Source organism: Lynx rufus, unplaced genomic scaffold (genome assembly GCF_022079265.1).
Source record: "Lynx rufus isolate CCGP_SWC_20201006 ecotype Redwood Valley unplaced genomic scaffold, mLynRuf1.p SCAF_4, whole genome shotgun sequence".
NCBI lineage: Eukaryota > Metazoa > Chordata > Mammalia > Carnivora > Felidae > Lynx > Lynx rufus.
In genome coordinates this window covers 13887988-13907704 of record NW_025814856.1, presented here as the reverse complement: position 1 = coordinate 13907704, position 19717 = coordinate 13887988, and the positions used below count along the sequence as shown (strand labels likewise).

Genomic DNA, 19717 nt, shown 5'->3' with positions numbered 1-19717 from the left:
ACAAAATAAATGATGCAAAACAAGTGAGAGCTACTAGCGAATTGAAAATTGGAGACTTTAAAATGTGTTTTATTACTCAAATAAAAAAATATTTCTTGGAGTGCCTGGCTGGTTCAATCAGTTGAGCACACAACTCTCGATCTCAGGGTCACGAGTTTGAGCCCCATGTTGGGCATAGAGATTACTTAAGAATAATGATTTTTAAAATATTTAATGCTTCTAATTTTTAAAATAATCACAAAGTACAGAGATACCAAAAAGGTTAAGGAGGAAAAACCCACTCGTAACCCTAATCCAGAGATTTTGTTGTTGACATTCTGATACAAATCCTTCCAGGATTTTTTCTACCAAAAGTAGCATTATTTCTTTCCTCACTACCAAAATATACAATTAGAGGATCTGCCAAATGATACTGCATTAATAGAGATGACTTGACATTAAAAAAAAAAAAAAAAGTGATGTCATCTGAATAGAAAGAACAAAGCATCCAAATCGGTAATACAGGACCTATCCCAATTTCTACATCACATCCCAGATGAGAGGCAATCCTCTGTAAAAATCAGCTTCAGAATTTGTGGGGAGGAATAAGGGATGAAAAATCAAGAATGGGGGACTACATGAGGAAAGAATCTTGCAAATTGCTCTCAAAACCTCCGTTGTAAACTATTTTTTCTAGAAAAGGACGAACTTTTCTGAGTTGGAAGCTGAAGAAGCAAATGCAAAGGGGCAACTCTATGGCCTGGCTCCTTCAAGGCCAGCTGGTAACTCTGCTCTCTGAGGACAATGCTGGGCTACAATGGTGTCCCCAAGTCACAGGTCATCCCCCAACTCCCAGCAGAAGTGGACTGGAGCCTGGACAAGTAAATGGCTTCTTGTTTTAGGAGTGCCCAGGAAATGTTCACACAGTGGATTGCAAACAGGAGCATTCCTGGACTCTGGTGCCCAAAACATCAGGCTCAGTCAAGCCCAGCTCTGCCCCTCCACCACTCAGCAGCCTTGGACAAGCAGCCTGACCTCCAAGAGCTTCAGTTCCCTCACCCATGATGTAGGGATTATATCCTCCACCCCACTGGAGTGTTATGGGCATGGAAGATGTCTGTGCACAACAGGCACTCAAATCTGGGGATTGGTAGGGCCTATCAGCCCTCCTCCACAGCTTGCTGTCAGGTGTAACATGCTACTAATCTTAGCATCCTGATCTGGTGCCAGCAAACATTATTTCACCTAATCTAACTTAAAAGAAAACTTGTAACCACTACCAGAAAGAAAAAGAACATCAAAGGACAGTCAGTACAAGTCTGAAGCAATTACACAGAAGGCTGTCTATCCCTCAGTTTCTGTGCTGCCACAGCCAGAAGGTGTCACTGTATGAAATGGACACACAGAACCAGTGACTTAACAAGCACTGTGTACTCAAGAAAACTGAAAGAAGTAAAAGGGTGAGGAAGAGAGAAAAAATTAAAGGCCCAAGTGACTCACCCGGACTTTGATCTAAAGAATCCAAAGCTCTCAAGATAAGGATGAACTACACAGCTAAAGACGCTGGGTCAGATACACAAAATTAAACAGCCTCTGCAAAGTTCCCAAGGCAGGGCAGAAACGCGCACCCAAGGTTGATATTCAGTTCCTAAGGGAGGGATCCCCATTCATTTCTGGGTCCCAAAGTGTGCACACACACCAGTGTCAATCACGTTCCGGGCTGGGGCCCTGCCCATAAGCCTCTCCTTGTTGAAGTGATCAATTCCGATTCTTGGCAATAATCCCTTTAAAAGGCCAGCTGCTGCTGTCTAGTCACCGATGCCGACCCATTCCAGGTGGGAAAAAAAGAAATCAATACAGCCACCGCCTAAATAGGGAGGCAAATTTAAAGTGTAGGTCCCTGTGACGGGCTCGAGCCCAGATGGGGAGGAAGGGTCCCCCGAACCCTGGGGTCAGGCAGTAAGGGCGCGAGCGGGTAGAGGGACGGCCCTGCAGGCGTGGGCGCGCGGGGACTCTTATTCTGACACGGGATCCTCCGCCGCCGCCGTCGCCGCCGCCGCGGGGTTCAGAGCAGCGGCCAGGCCCGCCCGGGACCCCCGCCCCCCGGCCTGGGACCCCCCGCCCCGCGCGTCCACGTGCCGTCCGCCCGCCGCCCCCTCCCCCGCCCGTCCCAGCCGCTCGCAAGCGACCCCTGGAGGCCCAGCCCCTCCTCCAGCCCCGGAGGAAGCGCAGAAGGAAGGGGGGCGACGCCGAGACTTTCCGGGACCCCCACCCGGCCCGGCCCCCACGTGCCTGGGCGGCGTCGGAGCGCGGAACTTTCCAGGGTAGCGCTAGGAAGACGCTCCCAGAATACAAGGAGTAGATACAACTCACTCGCTCGCGCTCACTTTTCTATGCTCACGCGGGGTCCCTCAGAGCCCAGTGACCCCCTACCCTGCCCGACCCTCGCCGCCTCCGCCGCTTCGGACTCCACCTTACGACCCCAGCCCCGACCCCAGCCCCCGGCCCCTGCTCCCCGCCAAGTTTGGTCCAGAACTTACCGGGCCGCGGGCCGGCCGGGCCCTAGGGCAGCGCGCAGGTTCGCGGCGCCGTGGGGCCGGGGTCGCCTGCGGGTCCGGGCGGCCGAGGGGCCGGGGGCGCCGGGCCGCGCGCGCTTGCTCCGCCTGTGGGGCCGCCCGGGCCCGCGGCGCTCGCTCCGCCGGTCCGCCCGCCCGCCCGCGCCGCCGGCCAGATAATGCGCCCCTCGGCCGCACACATGGAGCCCGGCGCCGGCGTCACCGCCCGGGACATGCGCACCAGGTCAGCGCGCCCGGCCCGCGGCCCCCAAAACACCGGGGAGCTCTTAAAGGCGACGCCGCCCGCCCGCGCCTGGCTGGGCGGGGACAGATGGTCTGTGGGCGTGGCCTTATTGTAGGGGCGGGGCAATGATGAGGGGAGGGCGGGGCAAGGCAGGCCGGCACCGCCCCGGAAACACAGCCTCTGCCGACCGCGCTCCACGCGCCTCCCTACTTTGCCAGTTGGTTTCCCACGCGGGCTCCCCCCCCCCACCGCCGCGCCGAGTCCCAGCGCCTTCCGCAGGGCCGAGGGGTCGTCGCCAGCTCACCGGCAGCAGAGCCGGGCGGACCGCGCCCAGAGCTGACTCACAACGCGCTCACTGCTGACCTCGCTCAGGCTGAGCTACAAGACCTGGAGCAACTCAGCTGCTTCCGAAAACGGAGGTTAGAGTGCCACCCCCGCGGGGGTCGTCGGCTAAACCATCACTTCTGTGAAGTGAAGAGAGTTCTAAGTAAGCTCCAGACCCACCCACTTCAAGACACTTGAGGATGCCGGCTCTCCCTCTCCAGTTACCTCCCAATCGGCACCACCCCTACCCCGTGCCTCTGGGAGAAGGTGAACCCCCCCCAACACACACACCAAGACAGCAAATCTGCACCCTTCCTTTCTCTGTGACATAGAGGAAACACGGGAAACACAGTTTAACCTGAGAGAGAGAATGATGGGCTTTGGATATATTAAACTATATATAGGGAAACACAATTTCAATAGAAACACAAAATATCTAATATTACAAGAAGGCTCCCAATATTAAGACTGTTTTGAAGAATCAACAGAAAAGGCCCTTTTCATGTTCTTTTTCCAGAGTTAAAACAATTCGTGATAAGACACCTAGACTCCTGAATAGTGGCTTTTAATTTGTTTTATAACACATCTTAATACATATTCATACTACTGAAACAAGTTTTACCAAATATACTTTCACTACTTGCAGTGTATTCTGATATTAACTATTCTGTTTCATTTTTTAAGAGATTCAATGTAATTTCAACCCACCATTGGTCTTGCCTCCAAACCTGAAAAACAATGTAGAACAAGTTTTACAAATTGTTTTTCTGCTATATGCTACCCACAATAAGAAGTTCAAAAAAAAGCCCATTTTAATTGTGTTGAGTTTCACGCATAACTGGCAACTTTTTGTCCTTGATTCCACCCCCACCCCACTCCCCAAATCTTCCAACTGCTTAATGCAACATCTGGCACAACCTCCCCTGGGCCAAAAGCAAGCATTCCTCAAACTAAAAATGATACAAAATACAAACTGTTGACCCCAAACGCCTTCCCTGACCCAATTTTGTCAGCAATTTGTTTTGCTACAAAGAATTTCAATTGTTCAAATTCAAAAATAGTCTTATTCTCAAACAGGTGACTTGGTATAGGAATGCAGGAACTCCCTGATCCCAGTGCAAGAATAGGTTAAAAGCAAATATCCAAATTTTCACTGTAATTCAGCAGCTGTATATTTTGAGAACTGCTTTACTGTAGGACCATTAATCAGATGATGTATATTAAAGCAATACAAGCAAAATATTACCTCACAGCTCCTCACCTGGGTCTTGATTAATGCCAACTTAATTAACTACAGACACAGCAAAGTGTGGTCAGGTGGGAGACCCAAGACTTGAGATAGATGTAGAGATTCCAGTGTCTGAGCTGGCAAGCCCTGTGTGAGTCACCAAGGTGACAACCACCCTATTTTAAAGAGAGAGGCATCAGCTGCGACATATTAATGACACACCCCTGTGGGCTGAGGTGTGCACTAGTGACAGGTGGGCTGCTCCAGAGGGCAGTGCCAACATCTCCAGCTGGGAAAGCAGGGGTGGGGGTAGGGTGAAGTAGTTAAAGCGTTTATTTTTGTGATAGAAAGAGAGGGGCCAGGTGTGTAGATGGAAAAAGCGACAGTAAATCCAGACCTGTTTAGAGTCCTCGAAGCTCAGGCAGGCAGCTCAGGCTGTTCAGACTAAAGACCTTGCTACCTCAATGCCTAGTGCTGGACTAAACGGCAAATAGTTCAGCTGGGTGATTATGAAATATGATGCAATCGCCTTTAGATTCCATTCTAAAGCTGAAGAAACTAATTAAAAGACATATAGGGCTAGAACCATGTTTTTCTCAGTTTCCCCTTGGCCATAAAAACAAGGCAGTCAATTAATACTGACAGATACCAGTTAATACAATACTTTTAAAAACACTTCTGTTCTAAAATAAAAAAACTTCTGTTATTTAAACAGAATTTTCTTTTTTATTTTATTTTATTTTTTTTTATTTTTTTTTCAACGTTTATTTATTTTTGGGACAGAGAGACAGAGCATGAACGGGGGAGGCACAGAGAGAGAGGGAGACACAGAATTGGAACCAGGCTCCAGGCTCCAGGCTCCGAGCCATCAGCCCAGAGCCTGACGCGGGGCTCGAACTCATGGACCACGAGATCGTGACCTGGCTGAAGTCGGACGCTTAACCGACTGCGCCACCCAGGCGCCCCTTAAACAGAATTTTCTTACAAATTCATTTTAAATGTAATATCCTTCAAAGATCAGATCCTTACTAATAACAGCCAGGCTTCCTTCTGCCCTAACCACTGCAAAAATATTCTAATTATCTTTCTAATGTACTGTTAGATAAACTTCTACTAAATACCATCTGAGCCTATTCCTGCACAAAAGAGAGACTGAAGAAAAGAAATTTGGGCCAAATTCCATATTCCTGTCCTCTTTCATGGCAGAAAATTGGTCAAAGGCACCACAGTAGCATGAAACTGAAAAGGAGTAGCATCACCTACTGAATGTTTAAGGTACTGTATTTTTTTGTTTTTAATTGGGAGACTTCTTTAAAGTTTCTGGTGGAGGGGCGCCTGGGTGGCTCAGTAGGTTAAGCGTCAGACTCTTGATTTCGGCTTAAGTCATGATCTAACTGTTCATGAGTTCCAGCCCTGTGGGGCTCTGCACTGATAGTGCGGAGCCTGCTTGGGATTCTCTCTGCCCTCCCCCACCTCAAAATAAATAAATAAACATTAAAAAAAAAAAGTTTCTGGGTGGACAAAATTCAAGATATCTTATGTGATAAACACTGATGGAGAAAAACTAAGAGACCACTCACCCCAAAGGTTTTGCAAGCACCATCCCCAGAAGTTCACAGGCTGGAGGCACAGAAAGACAGAAGATTTCAATGCAAAAAATGCATTCATAGGAAAGACAGGAATCACAGAGGAAGGGGCTACTGCCTGCCTGGGGAGGAATCAGGGAAATCTTTCTGGATGTGACATGTGGGCCAGTTTTTAACAGATGGGACATCCCAGGCATCCAGAAGAGCAGAGGCAGAGGCCAGGGCTGGCCACACCTGGAGTGTGGGGCTTTGGAGACAGAAAGGGCTGAAAAGGGATGGATTCATTATCCTTTAAACTTTCTAGATGCCTGTCTCAAAACACAGAATGTATTGTCACTTAATTACTTAAATTTGCAGGCTAAGCAGACCTAGTTCTGTAGGCTTTAACCAATTTTGAGATTACTGCTATCAGTGACCCTAGGCTCCCACTTGTTTTCTGAGAAGTTCTCTAAAGAATAAACAGGTTGTTTATTCAAAAGTGTACCAAATCTCTTTTAAAGTATTTTATGAAAAGATCACTGACCGCTTTCCACACTTTGCATTTCTATAACTCAAGTCTAAACTGTTTTCACTGAGTTTAGGGACAATCATAAGCACAATCTCTCAGGATTGTTTTATAGTTTCTTATTTCACCCTAAATTCACATTCACTTGGTGAGATTAGAATGCAATTTGTTGTGAAAGGGAAGGAACATTTCTATGTTAATGTGATTTCCTTAGTACTTTGATAGTTTTGGTACTTTTTTCAAGGACCAGAAAACAGTTAAAGGAACTATTACAGTGATGCTTTATGAAAAACAAGACACTCCCAGTGCATTATAACTGCTATAACAGGGGCGCCTGTGTGGCTCAGTCGGTTAAGTGTCTGACTTCGGCTCAGGTCATGACCTCACAGTCCCGTCCATGGGTTCGAGCCCCGCATCTGGCTCTGTGCCGACAGCTCAGAGCCTGGAGCCTGCTTCAGATTCTGTGTCTCCCTCTCTCTCTGCCATTCCCCTGGCTTGCTCGCTCTCTCTCTCTCTCTCTCTCTCTCTCAAAAATAAATAAGCATTAAAAAATTTAAATAACTGATACAACAAATGTCATTTTTTTTTACTTTTATTTTTAAGTTTATTTATTTTGAAAGAAAGAGAGCGAGCATGTACGCACAAGCATGAGCGGATGAGGGGCAGAGAGAGAGAATCCCAAGCAGGCTTGCACTGTCAGAGCAGAGGCCAGCGAGGCAGAGCCAGATCCGGGGCTCAAACTCATGAACAGTGAGATAGAGACCTGAGCCGAAATTAAGAATTGGATGCTTAACTGACTGAGACACCCAGGTGCCCCACAAATGTCCTTTTTTAAATCACAGCATTCTTCCGCTAGATTAGGAGTTTGTGGGAGACATATCTGCACCTGTTTGCCTCATCCCTGTCATATATATGCTGAAAAGCTCTCTAAAACACAGCTCTCTAGAGACGGGCCACTTTGTCAGCATGTGTTTGTTTTGTTTTGAATGTTGTTTCTAACCGTTTCTAACCACAATTCCGTATACTTAGTGGCTGGGCAACATGGAGTTCAGGCTCCATCTGTACTTAGTCTCTGTGTGGCCATGAGGAAGTCCCAACACTACAGAATTCTGCTTACAAATGCTCCCCTGAAGGGTTAAAAACAAACTGCTAGATGTATTACTGTGAACCCAGAAGTATATCTCCCACTCTGTCTTCACCCGCGTGTGTCACCAGTTGGCAAGGACTATCTCTTTTGTGTCTATACGTGGCTTACAAAAAAAATGCCCACCTATTTTAGCAATTTTAAGTCTTGAAAAGTGAGTAAGTGAACTATGTTTTCTATGAATTAAAGAATTAAAAGGAAAAACATCTGGGGCGCCTGGGTGGTCAGTAGGTTAAGCTTCTGACTTTGGCTCAGGTCATGATCTCACAATTCGTGAGTTCAAGTCCCGCACTGGGCTCTGTGCTTTCAGAGCCTGAAGCCTGCTTTGGATTCTGTGTCTCCCTCTCTCTCTGCCCCTCCCTCGCTGTCTCTCTCTCAAAAATAAAATTAAAAAAAAATTTTTAAGGAAAAATCAAAAAGCTACCAGAAAAAAGAAAAAAAAAAGTTTATGTTAATCTTAGGTCTAGAGATGAACCTATTCAAACGTATTTAGCAAAGAAAGAGTGTTAGTCATATCACTGGTCTGTTAATAAACATCCCATCCATGATTTAGACATGAAAAAAAATATTTTAACACTTGGTATCCAATTCATACCCCATTCCCTGATTGTTAAATAGCAGATCTTCCAACCTGACGTAGGAAGGAGGTAAAACATTTTTCCCAAAAGTTTTCCTGACAGGATGGGTATCCCCCACCCTTTCCTACCCTGGTGTCTAGCATTTCCTATTAAAAATACAGAGGAGCAGGGGGCGGTGCCTGGGTGGCTCAGTTGGTTAAGCGTCCGTCGGCTCAGGTCATGATCTCATGGTTTGGTTTGTGGGTTCGAGCCCCTTGTCAGGCTCTGTGCTGACAGCTCAGAGCCTGGAGCCTGCTTCGGATTCTGTGTCTCCCTCTCTCTGCCCCTCCCCCACTCACACTCTGTCTCTTTCTCTCTCTCTCTAAGATAAATAAACGTTAAAAAATATATATACAGGGGATGGGTCTTTCTGGTTTTCTCCTTCACAGCTTGATAACAAAACACCCATGCCTTTTTGCATGCTGACTTGATCAGGCCTACATTTTACCAACTCCTTGTTTAACAGAAGAATAAGATATTTCTTTCAAATTTAAGTCAAAAGTCAACCTTCAATAGAGATACATTGAGAGATTAAATATAAACCTTGAAAGTTTCAGGGTGCCTGGGTGGTTCAGTTGGTTAAGCATCCAACTCTTTTTTTTTTTTTTTAAGGTTTATTCTTGAGAGAGAGAGAGAGAGAGAGAGAGAGACAGAGTGCAAGTAGGGGAGAGGCAAAGAGAGAGGGAGACACAGAATCTGAAGCAGGTTCTAGGCTCTGAGCTGTCAGCATAGAGCCTGATGTAGGGCTCAAACTCAGACTGCAAGATCATGACCTGAGCCGAAGTCAGTCACTTAACTGACTGAGCCACCCAAGAACCCCTATCATCTGACTCTTGATTTTAGCTCAGGTCATGATCTCACAGTTCAGTTCATGAGATCGAGCCCCACATCCCCACACGGGGCTCTGGGCTGACAACACGGAGCCTGCTTGAGATCCTCTCTCTCCCTCTCTCTCTGTCCCTCCCCCATCAGCACACATGGGTACACGTGCCCTCTCTCTCCCACTCTCTCAAAGTAAATAAATAAACTTAAAAAAAAAAAAAAAAAAAAAAAAACTTGAGGAGAGCCTGGGTGGCTCAGTGGGTTGAGCATCTGACTTCAGCTCAGGTCATGATCTTGTGGTTCGCAAGTTCAAGCCCCAGAGCGGGCTCTGTGCTGACAACTCAGAGCCTGGAGCCTGCTTCAGATTCTGTGTCTCCTCTCTCTGCCAGTTCCTCACTCGTACTCTGTCTCTCTCAAAAATAAATATTAAAAAAAAATTTTTTTTTAATAAATAAATCAATAACTTGAAAGTTTCCTAAGTATAAAACCTAAACCTTGAAAATGCCATGCAAGTTAAAAATTTGTTTTGCTGTGTTAAGAATTTTAGACCAGCTTAAATGATAACAATTCTCAAAAAAAAGAAAAATAATAATAATAATAATAATTCAGAAGCAGCCCCCAAATCTGTTTTCTTGAAGCTCTTTAGGAGATTAAACTTCATGTAAATTACATACCAGTACAAAGAGAGTCCAGATGGTCTGATTTCACTGGACATCATTGATTTCTGATTGAAAATGTTTATTAAGAATTCAATTTAAATATTATTTTAATCTGAGTTCAATTTTGAATTGAACTTTCCTACTGTGGACATTTTATAAAACTTTCTACACCTTTAAAGGTAAACTTTAGACTTTTCTTGCCAAAGGTGCTCAGTTCAAACTCTTGACTTTCCGATGTTCATAACCTCCTCAGGTCAAGAGAACTCACCTTGTTTTTTTTTTTTTACCTCCAGGTCCCTGCCCATACCTATGCTGTTCTTCTCCCCAGAATGCCTAGCCACCTAACAAGTAGCTCTATCACCCTTCCTTTACCCACCCTCCAGTTTGAGCCCTTTTCCCAGTCACCCTATCCATGCTTCAGGAGGCACTGAAAGTCTATATAGTAAGTACACCAAAGTGATACACAGCAGCATAAAGCCATAGTGAACTGAGAGAACTCACTGGGAAAAAAATCAACCAATCTGGGAACCTCTAGATACCGGTCCTCAGCTGCACCCAGCTTGTGGCCCCAACATGGACTGATTTACTCTCAGACAGTATTAACTGACATAAGTAGTTAGTTATCCAAACTTGAGTGCCAACTTTAAGAGGGTCATTCAGCTTTGATATGATTCCATAACAACTACCTTTATCGGGCGCCTACAACAATCTGGCCACCTGCTTCATGCTTACCATCCCTACCCCACAAATCAGGAAACTGAGACTCAAAGAAGTTAGGCCACTTGGAGTTAAACCACTTCCCTGAGGTCGCAGAGCCAGCAAGTGTCAGAATCTGGATACAAACCCAAGTCTTTCTGGCTCTAAAGTTTCTACTGCACAGAGGGTACTTTTACAAAGTAATAAAGACAAATAATAGTAAACCATTCTTCAAGAACACACTCTTGCAGAAGGACGTTGCTAATGTCTGCTTCCTTGAGTTCTATACACATCTCCAGAGCAGCCCTCTACAGGCAAGCTCCTGCAGGGAACACTGTGATAATGCAACAGAAAACCATCCTGTTGGCTACCCTGCCAGATAGTCCTAAGTTTGTAGGTACATTAGCTGAGCCCCCAAAACTGCCAAGTGCAAGTCCACTGGTGGATCGCAGCTCTAACAAAGCAGCTTATCAAGAAAAAAAAAGTGAGAATTTGAATGTATTTTCTATACTCAAGTTGGGGCCCAAGAACTCTGCTGGAGGGCAAGGGAACAGGAAGTGAGGAGGGAGCAAGCATCCACTTCCCAAGGGCAGCAAAGCCCAGAGGTGGGAGCCTGGTCACATGCAGTTGCATTACTTGTCCACGCCCACTTCCGGCCAGAGCCTGCCTCTTCACCTCTAAGTCAGTACTTTGAAGGAAAGCAAAACACTACCAGAAACTCTCCTTATAATCTCTCTCTCCTCTTGAAGCATGTGTCTTGAATGAATTTCCACCCCTGCTCTCCGGCTCCACCCCTCACAAATACACTTAAGAAAAGCATCTGTCACATAATTGACCTATGTGGCTTAACATCAAATCTGACATCATGGAAAGGTTAAGGTTAGTGCTTCTCCAACCCCAGTATAAGAGGGAACCCTAGGGCAGAGGGAACTGTGCACCAACAACCTACTAATGCACAACAAAGTAGTCTATCTATTTCAAAGCTCACTACTCTTTCCCATACCATAAACAACAGCCAAGCACTCTGCTTGTCTGAATTTTCTTTTAAGATTTCAAACAAGGCGAGAGGGCTTTTAGAGCTGTTTATCTCTGTGCATAACATGCACTGCCATGAAGAAATGCCACAGGATTCCAAAAACACACTGCCACTGACTTCAAGAAAAGCGAAGCTGAAAATGCTCCTGCCAGTGACCATCCCAGATTCTCTTTTTTCTCAAAGATTATAGTCACAGTCATCCTGAATCAACTAGTGCCAACAGCCAACAATCACCCAGGAAAATGCCATGATTTTTGCCTCCTTTAAGATGGAGGAAACAGAAGCAGAGTCCAGTGAGTAAATTAGAGTAGTAGTGAGGTTTCACTTCTAAACCTCCAAGAAACTCCACCCCAAACTCCCAACATCCAGGGATATTCCCAAAGAAGCTCTGTAATAGTCTTTCATTTGATTGTTTTCTTCTCTGTGACTGGGATTAAGTTCCTTGAGAGCTGACTTCATCTATCCTACTCACTGTTAGGCTGCCAGCACCCAGCATGGTAAACCTGGTGCAACGTCGTCACACAAACATTTACTGCTGGATTATTTGCTGATATAGGAAGTTACATGAGCCAGAATATTTAACACTATTTTTTAATCCAATTTAAGTTGCGTTAAAAAAAAAAAAAAATGCCCTGGGGCCCTGGGTGGCTCAGTGGGTTCGTGATCTTGTAGTCCATGGGTTCGGCCCCGCGTCAGCCTCTGTGCAGACAGCTCGGAGCCTGGAGCCTGCTTCAGATTCTGTGTCTCCCTCTCTCTCTGCCCCTCCCCCACTCATGCTCTGTCTCTCAAAAGTGAATAAATGTTAAAAAAAAAAATTTTTTAATGCGCTACCTTATGGCCACACAAGAAAAGTCTTGTTTAGTTGAGTGCTCAAACTGTCCCTTATAGGCCAGTTTGAAGAGATAAATTATTATTCTAACAATGCACCACAATAAACAAAAGCAGCCAGGCTACAGACAGGAAAAAGCCAAATTTAATACTAGAAATTAAAAATAACACCTTCCATGCATTTGGATGGAACAACTTCATACAGTAGTTATTTCCCAATTCCAGAAGAGGTCAGTCTCTTTCTTATCATTAAGATCCTACAGGGATTTAATACCCCCAGTGCTGTCTCCAACAGGAAGGAAACCCTGACTTCCCTAGCTATTTCAGTAATATAAATCAACAGTTTATCGTCCAGAGTTAGAAGCTGGGCAGTGTTGGGACCCATATGCCTTTTAGAGCTCCCCACCAACAGATAACCATGTTACATTACGTCTAATACATGTACCTAGATCAATATCATTTCTAACTATCCAAGGGTTTTTACTGCTGTAAGGATCTTTCAAATTAAAAAAAAAAAAAAAAAAAGTTTAAAAAACTTCCTGTTAGATAAGAGACTTGGTGGTGACGCCACCATCCACCAGAGTGAAGTCTGTGACACAAAAAGACACAGAACAATTTCAAAAGGGTTGGTGAGCCCTTTAGAGTTATTTACTTTATTTTTTATATCTTAAAAATAATAAAGCTTTGTTCTTTTTTCTTTAATGGAATAACTGTCTTTAAAAGAATTAAGAGGGGGCACCTGCACCTGCGTGGCTCAGTCAGTTAGTTCGGCTCAGGTCATGATCTCATGGTTTGTGAGTTTGAGCCCCAAACTGGGCTCTCTGCTATCAGCAATGAGGAGCTGGCTTTGGATCATCTGTCCCCTTCTCTCTCTGCCTCTTCCCCCCTTGCACTCTCTCTCGCAAAAATAAAACATTTTTTTAAAAAAATTTTTAAAAAGAGAGAAATTTAAGATTGTTGGATTCTTTGCCTCAATAGCGAGGGAGGCAGAGGGAGGGAGAGAAGAAAGTAAAGAGGGGAAGAGGGAGGGAGAGGGAGTAATTTCAAAGGCAGGTGGGGAATCCTTCAAACCTGGAAGTAGCCCAGTGGAGGCCTAGCTCAGATTTTCACCCATTATTTCACCCATATTTGTGTGCCATCTGTCCCCACACTAGTAAGTGAAAAAGGCTAGGCCCAACTCTCTGGCCATGATTTCAGGGCTTTCAGTAATTGCTAAGAAAGAATCCTCCCCCACCCCCCAAAAAAAGTGTCCTGCCCACCCCAGCCCCTACCTCCACCCCCACCCTAAGTTACCATCTTCCACAGCTCTCTAGATCCTGGGAGCTCAAGATGAACTCTGATCTCCTCATGGGCACTAAGCCACACACTGGCCCTCTCAATGTACTATTATTATGGGACAGCAAATGCCTTTGTACATCACTTTCCCAGTCTTTTGTCCCCAAATCTGATCCATTACCCTAAAAGAACATTCTTCTTTCAAGGTTCTATTGTGTAAGAAGAGATCACTCACCAGGTAACTGCTGTATATTGCTCACTCAAGCAGTCCCAAAATATGAATATGATCCTTTAGGTTTATAGTTCACCTATTTTTTTCTTCCCACAACTCTTAAAGTTCATTATAGTCTTCTACTTTGCCGACAGTCTAATTATAGTACATCTCCCTACTTGCCCTCCATTTACAAATTACCCCATTTTACAGAAGCAGAAGACAAGGCCAAATGCCTTCTACACAGCAAATGCCTGCTACGCAGCAAGTCCATCTCATAGCTGCTATCTGAACACAGAAAAATGCTACAAGACCCAGGGTGATAGTGGGTTTTGCAAGAAACATACCACATTTCTTTCTCTACGGGCATATTTAGCCTTGGCAGAATGTCAAAAGCTTCCTGGTCTGGAACCCTGATCTCATAAGCACAACAGACAACCTTTATTGCACACCAATCATGTGCTAGGTGCTATGCTGACTGCCTCCCCTTCATTCATTCATTCACTCATTCATTCATATGTCTATACTGACTGCCTCCCCTCAGATTCATTCATTCGTATGTCTAGGAAGCACTTCCCATCTGTGGACATCTTCACACACATTCATAGAGATGTGGCCCTCAAATATTTAGTAACGTGCTGATTTTGCATTTTAACTTGTGCAAGGCCACACAACTAGGAAGGACAGACCAAAACCTGAATCAGATGGTCCTTCTGGCTTCAAAGCTCCCCCTTCTCTTTCCAACACCCCATCCTGTTGGTCCTATGGGTTTCATTCAAAATAAATATGTGCCAGCTCTTCTCTGCCCTGTCTCAGGAAACCCTAACCCCCAAGCTCCCCACCATCCGTACCCTTCCCCTCAGGGCAGTGCCTGCAACTGACCAGGAAGAGGCAGTAAGAGAGCAACCAGGTCTGCAGCACCTTCCTGCCTGGACTTGACTACCCCAGGAGCAGAGGGCCCAGGAAACTCTCCAAGCACTTCTCCACAGAAGAAAATAGCTCGAGTTGAAACTTGTGTCCACATGGTCCCCCGACGAATTTAGAACTCAAATTATAGCCTCGGCAGGAATCTTCACAAAGGACTCAAATTAAGCAAGACCCAGATGGAAACGAACAGGAGAAAGACAGCTTTAAGTCACACTGTAAAGTGAACTACAGTTCTAGCAGAGTCAGAGAGAAGAACTTGTTGAAACGCTAAACCAAACAGTTCAGCCTACATTTCAGAACTCCACTTCAAGAACATTCTCCCCCATGTTTTTAGCCTGAGACTTGTGCATGGACACGAAGTGGTTACAAGTTACTCAGGTTTCAAACTGAGTTCATTCCTGTCCTTTGGACCATCTCTCAATGCCAGCATTCATCTACTTGGGCTCCAGAGAGCTCTGCGTTTGGCAAAGCAGATAAAATTAGCTACTGGAGTGAATTTGGAATCCAGGGTGGGCCATTAAAAAAAGTACACATGAGATTTGTAAAAGCCATGTAAAAACTTCCTTTGGGCCAGGCTGAAGTTACCTAAAACTTAGAGAAATACTGTCCTTTGCCTCCCTTCCACCCTTCCTGGATCTAAGGTGACCCATTTCCTGCTTCTTGCCCTGCCTTTCAAACCAGAGTGGCCCACAAACCAGGGATCCTCTAGAGATCAAGGGGTGAATCAGAAGGCCCAAGGAGAGAGAAAACACAGCAGGAAGACCTGAAGGACTGTTTTTGCTTCTCCTTTTTTGTTTGGGGGCGGGAGTGGGGGGTGTGGGGAGGAGGGGGGAGTTATACCATGCAGAGGGAGGATTGAGGGATGGGACAGGAAATGGGTCAGTCTCACAGCCTGACAGTGTGATAATGGGGGAAAACGGGAGGACAACGCTCCAACCCTGTCCCTCCAGCCTTCACATGGGCCTCACAACACTGTGGTGGCCCAAGGCTCAAAATTAGAGCGAACCAAGGTGGTCACCTGGCAAGCGGCTCCTGCTTCCCCTCAAATCTAGCAGGTCTCAGAAGGACAAGAGAAAACAACGCTTTTTGACTCTGTCTCCCAAATTCCTTTCCAGCCACAAAATTCTCCAGGTCCCTGGAAGCTGAGGTAAAAGTTCAAAGAACTCCTCCTCCAATCTGGCAAGAAAGAAGACAAGAGGGGGCACATTTCTGGTCTCTCCTTCCAGAAAGGAGGAAGAGGGTGCCATAAACAGAAACAGGGGAGGCTTGGAGTTGGGGGATCCAAGGAAAATGAAGGAAGAGTTTCTCCCTCAGAGAATCAGGAGGGAAACCTCAGGAAAGGGGGAAATGTCCTCTGGCAAGTGGGAGGGGAAGGCCTCAGAATGCGGGGGCACCCATTCAGAGAAGTGAAAAAGTCCATGGTGTTTCCCACCAGCAGAAGTGATCTTGGAAAAGTGGAGGCACACTTAAGGGACATGAGGATCCCCTAGGAATGGGGATATTAGGGGCAGAACCTCTGGAGGAGCCAGAGACCCTCAGAAAATTGTGGCTTCCATAGATTAATGGAGAACCCAAAAGAACACATTTTGGAAGAGGGGGGAACTCTTCCTCAGACAACTAAGGCTCCAGTCTGATGAATGGGCATCTCGGGGTAGTGGGGACCCCTCGGGAAAGAGGAGGCACTCACCAAAAAGGAGGGGGTCGCATCAAGAATGGGAACAGTTCAGAAAAGTGGGGACCACCTCCAAGAAGGATTGTGACAGCAGCAACAGCAGCACCTCAGGCGGGGGAGGGACGCTTGGGAAAGGGATGTCACCCGCTGAAGTGGGGACCGAGAGCAGGGAGAGTGTCTCAGAAAGGCGGGGGGGGGGGGGAGGGGACCCGTAGAAAGCCGGAGGCACCTTAGAAAAGCAAGGGCAAAAGGGGAACACGTCAGAGAAGAGGGACAACAGCTCAGAGAAGCAGGGGCCTCCTCACAGACCATGGGAGGGGGGAGGGGCGGGGGGGTGGTCCCTGGAAAGGCAGGGAGGTCTGGGTCCCCCAGAGAAGTGGGAGTTCCCCTAGAATCAAGTCGTCTCCTGAGAGAAGCAAGGGTCCCCAGGGAATCAGGGGGCCCCGCAGAGACAGAACATCGCGTCGTCTCCTCAGAGAAGTTGCGGGGGGGGAGGGGGGTTCTCAGAGGGGCGAGGGTCCCTCAGTGAAGCTGGCGGTTCCTCAAAGACATGGGGGAAGGAAGGCTCCCCCGCAGAGGCAGGGGGTCCCTCAGAAAAGTGGAACGTCCATCCGGGAAGAAGCGCTCCCCTCAGAAAAGTGGGGGTCCCTCAGAGGACTTGGCATTTCTCCGAGGGGTGGAGTATCTCAGAGAGGTGGAGCCCCTCAGAAAACTGGGGGTCACTCAGAGAGATGGGGGTCCCTCAGAGAAGGGGATCTCCGCTCAGAGAGGCGGGGTTCCCCTCAGACAAGGGGGTCCGCGCACCGGAGGCGGTCCCCTCAGAGAAGCGGAAGCCCCAGAGAAGCCCGGGGCACCGGAAGCCGGGGACCCGCCACCAGCGGCGCCGGCCCCTCACTCACCGAAGTTGCTCGGCGCCTCCGCGGGTGGCTGCTGGGCCCCGGGCGGCCTCGGGAGGCGGGGTCCGGTCCGGTCCGCTCAGGTCCCGCGGCGACGGCTCCCTCAGGTGGCGCCCGCGGCGGCGGCGGCGGCGGCGACAGGACGACAGACGGCCGACCGACCGACTGCGCGGGCGGCGCGGAGCGCGCTCGGGTGGCGGGGGTGCGCGTGCGCGCGCCGGGGCGCTGACCCCGGGCGGGAGGAGCCGCCGCGCCGCGCTCGGAGCCGCCGCTCGGTCTCGCCGCTCCTTCTCACACTGAAATTGCCCGCTTCGCAGCCCGGCTTCCCCGGTTGCTAGGCAGATTTCGCCTCGCACACTTCCGGGTTGAGGCGCGTCTCGTCGAGTGGCGGCGCCGCAGGCCAATGAGGTCCGGCCGAGGCTCTCGGGGTCCGCGCCCCACCGTGGGCGTGGCCAGCCTCACGACGGACAGTGCCGGACAGCCAATGAGTGCGCGAGCCGGCTGGCCCTCGGGATCGCGCCGGCGGCCTGGGCGGGCCCGAGGGGGTGGGGCGGCGTGACTGACAGGCGACCTGCCAATGGGAGAGTGGAGCGGGCCTCAGGGCCAGTCGCTGTTTTTCGGGGGCGGGGCTTCGGCTTCGGGGCGGGAACGGCAAGAGGGGCGGGGACTTGGGGACGCGTCAATTCTTGGCCGGCTCGCTCGGACCCCGGAGGGCGTTTCGGCTGGGCCGCCCGGCGGCCGACAACTGGCTGGGCAGGGGGTTCCCCGCAGTGCTCAGCAGGGGCGCCCCACCCACAATGCACCGGAGAGGGCCTGGGCAGGGCGGGTGTGGGGCGGTTACGCCGGGCGGTGGGCGGGGCCGCGTGAGGCGCGCTCGGAGGAGACTGGACAACCAGTGGCTCGGCCTTGTTCCCGAGGGGATTCTTTCCCCCTCTGCGCTCTTTTCTGACAAGAGTTGTGGGTTCGACTTCTTCTGAGAAGAATCCTGGAAATTCTTGTCCTTGGCCCCCGTTCTGAAGAGAATCTTCAGAATTCGTTTGCTAGCCCCCATTCTGAGGAGAATCCAGGAATCTTGCTCCTGGCCCCTCTTCTAAAGAGAATCTTGGAGGTTCTTGCTCTGGCCCTCTTCTGAGAAAAGTTTTGGCGATTTTTGCCTTGCCGACTTTTCTGCGAATTGCCAGAATGAGGATGACTTTGTAGATTCGCGATCCCCAGCTCTGTTTTCTCAGAAAATGTGTCGAGGTTTGGGCCCTTGACCCTTTGACTGAAGGAAATTTGGGGCACTCGGCCCACTGCCTTTCTTGGACAGTATTTGGGGGGCATACTCTGCCTCTTTTCTGAGCACTACTCGGGGCCACCGCCCTCTCCCTCCCTGACCCTCATCTCTGAAGATAGCTTGGGAAATTCCTACCTTGTATGTCCACACACAGTCCACCCCCCACCCCACCCCCCTCGCCACGCACGCACCAGAGGAGAAATTTGCAACTTCAAGCACCTCTTTCTCCAGAGCGGAATTGCAGGAGATTTTTGCCCCCTCATCCCTTTCACTAAAGAAATGTCAGGCAGTTGTGCTCCCTGAGGTTTTTCTAAGCAGTGTACTTGTTGCAGTAACCCTTCCCCTTTTCCTGAGAAATGTGACCATCAGACTCTTCTTTCCTAGAAAATTCTGGGGAATTAAATACTTCCTTTTTGGAAAAGCTACCCATTTAGCTCTCTCTCTCTCTCTCTCTCTCTCTCTCTCTGAGAATATTTTTCTGTGCTGCTCTTTTACTCTTTCCCAAGGGTCAAATTTGTGGCCATTCCTGATTCTGTCCCCTGTTGAGCTCTTTGGGCCGTTTCCTTCTCTGCTGGGTGGGGCCCTTCCAGGAAGCATTCCTGCTTCCCACCCACCCCCCAGACAAAATTTATCAGTCACTCAAACTGCAGTGTTTGCACCCCTGCTGTAGCCTGTACCATGGCCCACCAGGCATCTTCCCGCTGTTAATCTGAACTCACTCGTTGGCTGATTTCCCCCTCAAAGAACCTATCTTCAGGAAACCTGGCTGGCTCGGTTGGTAGAGCATGCCAGTCTTGATCTCACGGTATTGAGTTCAAACCCACTTTGGGTATAGAGATCACTTAAAAATAAAATCTTTTAAAGAACCCAGCTTTGGGGCACCTGGCTGGCTCAGTCGGGAAAGCATGCAACTCTTGATCTCGGCGTCGTGAGTTTGACGTCCCACTGTGGGTGTGGAGATTACTTACTTGTAAATAAACAACAACAAAAAAGAACCCAGCTTTGCTCTTAGTAGACAACCAAAACTACCATTGAATCAAAGGGGTGAAGAAGGCAGCAATGAGAAAGACCCACAAACACTGTGAGGAGTCAACATGGCAAACTCTGATCTCCCCCACTTCGTGCACACAAATGAGCAAGGTACCGAGATACCTGAATTATATATAGGATGGAACTTGTGAGCCAAGATGAATGCAGTAAAGGGAAACGAGCCTGTCAGGCAAGACAGAATGTTGTA

General features: G+C 48.2%; 1 protein-coding gene across 4 annotated transcripts in view; it reads right to left on the bottom strand.

Annotated features, from left to right (window-relative positions):
- The window catches only part of GATAD2A (GATA zinc finger domain containing 2A), a 103720-nt gene extending 86427 nt beyond the window's left edge, over positions 1-17293 (bottom strand). For 3 of the 4 annotated variants that reach the window (XM_047094901.1, XM_047094905.1, XM_047094904.1), the window contains exon 1: positions 17208-17293. The gene's annotated coding sequence lies outside the window, so the exon portion shown is untranslated. Of the gene's footprint in view, positions 1-2519; positions 2591-17207 lie in introns of those variants that run through there. The other variant, XM_047094902.1, reaches the window with a different exon arrangement.
- Positions 17294-19717: the final 2424 nt, after the last annotated feature.